At 39.7% G+C, this 3,932-nt stretch overlaps 1 long non-coding RNA gene across 1 annotated transcript in view; it reads right to left on the bottom strand.

Moving 5' to 3' along the window:
- Positions 1 to 3,932, bottom strand: part of LOC116684621 (uncharacterized) — a 10,678-nt gene that overhangs the window by 6,117 nt on the left and 629 nt on the right. Inside the window, exon 2 of the long non-coding RNA XR_004330801.1 lies at positions 1,977 to 1,980. This is a non-coding gene — a long non-coding RNA (uncharacterized LOC116684621). The remainder of the gene's footprint in view (positions 1 to 1,976; positions 1,981 to 3,932) is intronic.

Raw genomic sequence — 3,932 nt, 5'->3', positions numbered from 1 at the left:
CGGGGACACATCCACAGTCAGCCCCAAGCCAGCAAGTAGCCAGCAAAGTCAGCACTTAACTGAGGTGCTACGCTAACGGCAGTTTACTGAACCGTCGGGAAAAGGACCTAGACACCTGAGTCAGAACAGTTGCCACTCGTAATGTTACACCTCCGTTAGCATTACCGGTGTACCCCCCTTTTGCTTTTAGCCGTTTGTACAGTTAGCTAAATTTACCAGAAAAAAAAACAAGATTAAGGCAACAAAAGGACTAATACTAATAGTAATTTAAAGATGTACTGGGTCTGGACAGGAAGGATAACTCTGGTAATTGGAAGGAGTGTGTCACGATTCTGCCTTTTCCCACCGCGTTCGTAGATCTGAGTGTCGCAATTTCTGTTTTATTTTGCATATGGTTAAATATCAGCCACCCACTCAGATCAGCTGGTATTCTGTCTATAATGGAGTGGTAAGGAAATTTGTAAGTGACCCCAAACTTTTGACCGGTAGTGTAAATTTCATGTAATAGATCATTATAAATTGTAGGTGAGTAAAGTTTATTTCTAGAGCATATTTAAACACAGCTATGACCAAAGGGCTTTACAAAGAAGCACCAAAGTGCTGATAAAAACCATACAAAAGGTTAAAATAAAAATTATAAAAGTAGAATCAAAATACACATACAGAAAACCATCCCAATCAACAACGACAAGCAGTAATTTAGAAATACATATTTATAGATATGACAGAATGAGCGCTTAGTGTGTTAAAAAGACTAGAGAGTAAAAATGTGTCTTTATCCTAGATGTAAAGACAGAAATAGAGGGAGCACATCTGATGTATAAAAGGCAGTTAGATCCACAGTCATGGAGCAGCAGTTGTTAAGGCTCTGTCACCTTTTAATATGAGACGAGATAGGGCAACATCAAGGAAAGATTTGTCCTCAGATTAAGAGACCTTGAGTGCCCACCTTGAATAAATATACTTTTTTAAATATTCAGTGCCATATGTGGCATGAACAGAATAATTAGTATAATTTAAAAAATAATAATACAACTGTAAATATTCTCCCACACATACATGTATAGCCTACACTTACAGGCCACCACAAATAACCCTGTCTGTTTGGCCCTGTAGTTGAAACCAATTTAATGAGACCTTACAGGCTGTAATGTAGAATTACACTCAATTCAGCCACTGCCATATCAGACAAAATTAGCCTTTCCCTTTCATGCATGCAGGCCTGCTTTATCCATTCTCTGTCAAAACAAGGCTCAAAGAGTTGCTCCATACTTTTTCATCAGACAACTGTGTATACACACTCACTTTCACTCACACACACACACACGCACACACACACACACACAAAAAAACGTTTACTGCTGCATGGAGCTTGATTATAGCCATTAGCAGTGTGACAGCAGTGCCACAGTTAATGATATCTGTGTTATATACGGAGGACAGCTTTGTGGTGAGTTATTAATACTAAGATGCCTCGTCTTTTATGGCCTTATCAATAAAGGCTGTTCCGCCAGTCAATACAGCTGCTTCACACCAATGACTATTCATCCACAACGCAAATCGACCCAGTGTGTGTGTGCGTGTGTGGTTAGCAGACTGTTAAAGCGTGTGGGTATATTGTGTTTTGCACAACATGCACATTGTTCTTTTAAAGATACCATGGTGGCTCATCGGAATATGGACTCTTGAGTACTGAGAGTGCATGAATTTCTTCCCACCTCCCAAATGTGATGTTGTTTGGATTTTCTGTCTTTAAAAATTACCTGTTCCACTACCATACGTACAGTATATGCAGGAGGAGATTTGACATGGTGCTGGCACTGAAATGGGCATGAAACTGCATGCTACCATGGAAGTAACTAATAAAATAATATAATTAAAATGAAAATGTCTTAAAAGAAAATGTCCTAGATGAATAGTCTGTGTGAAATTCACTCAGTGCTTTGCATTTTACATAATCAGTTAAAATGTGCCACTGTTCTTTTCCCAGCTAGGACAACACAGGTTGTAAACAAAAACAAATCCCCAGTTTTACAGTAGCCTACCATACTTGCATAGATAAAATACAACACAAAACTATGTTTGACCCATCTGCCGTCATAAGATTTTACAAACTGACTTCCTGATTAAAGTTAGACATGATGTGATAATGAGAATTTAAATCATAAAAGACTCGCATTTATAAAATGTATCCGCAAACAGAGTAAATTGGTAGAAGGGAATGTGTGCAGCAGGGTGCCAGAAGGAAGCGAGTAAAAAGGGGGGAAAGCAATCACAGCAAGCATTACATTGTACAAATGAGATAGCAGATGTATGAAAGTCAAACAGGTGAGAGGTAAGTGGTGCACAGTTGAGTGAATATGACAGCAGGTGAAAAGACCACAATGGGTAAAAGTGGGTACATTTCAAATTCTAGTCTGTATATTTTATAATATAGGTGAAGGAGGGGACAATAAAACATTTAAGAAAGGGCTGTGAATAGAAAATGATGGAGGGATCAAATAAGATAATAAAAAAGAACAAAAGGAAAAAGAAATCTAGAAGACAAATGGCATCATGACTTTGGATTTGAAGGGATTAGATGGGCTAAACTGCTGAACCATAGCTATTTATTCTCACTAAACAGTAATCACAACCCACCAATCTGTCAGCAATGGCACTGGACTCAACACCACAGAACACATAATCTAGAGTCTCTTCTCTCTGTCACTAAAACACATGTTAGCTGGTGAGAATAAGTGTGTGTTTAAGACTGGAGAGCCTTTGAGAAAGCTATAGTCGGTGTTAACATGGAGGAGGCTCAGAGTGTGGACAGGTGTATGCAGGTGCTCCGAAAGTTAGCGGTGGTGGCACACAGCCCATTAAGGTTTAAAATCCTGAGAGGCTGCGATTACCGCAATTTGCGTCAAAACACTCTCAGAGTCATAGGTCAGTCAAATTTAGTCATACAGACGATACACAGATTTGCGTGATTTACATTTACCTATGATATTTGCTCCGTCGCGAATAGACGTCCACAAATCCACTTGGAAATCACCACGTTATTAAGTTTTCCTCAGTATCGAAGTAATCCATTAGTTGTCAGCCCAGAAACCATGAGTACAGTGAAAACAGGAACTGCAAAGAGCGAATCGGCATACTTTTAATGGTACCAATTAGCCAAAATCTACACAAATATGGGCTTAAAAACGGGGCTCACGTAGCTCAGACCGTAACCTACTGACATGGTATATACTGTTGCTACCTGTTGACATCCCCCAAAGCACTGTGGGAACTGTAGTTCCGGGGAGTGAGGTGGCCACAGTTTTGAAAACTTTCTGCCCAAATTAGATTAAGATCAATGCTGCAACCAACTGGCATCACATAGACCTACACCTTTAATTGGTGTGAACAGGTTGGCCATAAAGTCTTAAGTGCTAAAGTTGCCACTTACTTTTTACACACAGTGCCTCATCTGGCCAAAGACAAGGTGCACTAACTTAGCCAAAAAGACATATGGGATTTCCCTGCTCTCTGCACTGTGCTCTGTGTACCTCAGTTCCCCTCCATTTTTCTGTGCACTATCTGTTCCAGTTTGAGTTGTATTTTTCTTGTTCGCCCTGCCCATAAAAGTCTCTGTACGCACTGCTGCTTCTCACTCCAGCTCAAAGCTTTGATCCAGTACTTGACTCCATCAAAATCTCTGGCGTTAAATATTTTATCACACTCAGTGCTAAATATGTTCACCTTTAAACACTTCTGGCAAATGATCTTCTTTCACAGCTCTGTACAAGAAGATCTTTGGTGGATATACACCGGGTAAATATACAGTATGACCTATTAGGTTTACACAGCTGTTCTGAGGGTCCAGTCCAGTCACTAGTTTTTGATAAAGGGTTGAGATCAGAAGACGATGATTAAGACTTTAAAGATGACGAGTCCAAGGATTTCAA

This window comes from Etheostoma spectabile, chromosome 3 (assembly GCF_008692095.1).
Source record: "Etheostoma spectabile isolate EspeVRDwgs_2016 chromosome 3, UIUC_Espe_1.0, whole genome shotgun sequence".
In the NCBI taxonomy this organism is placed as follows: domain Eukaryota; kingdom Metazoa; phylum Chordata; class Actinopteri; order Perciformes; family Percidae; genus Etheostoma; species Etheostoma spectabile.
Note: the sequence above shows the minus strand (reverse complement) of the source record. Positions and strands in the feature narration are given on the sequence as shown.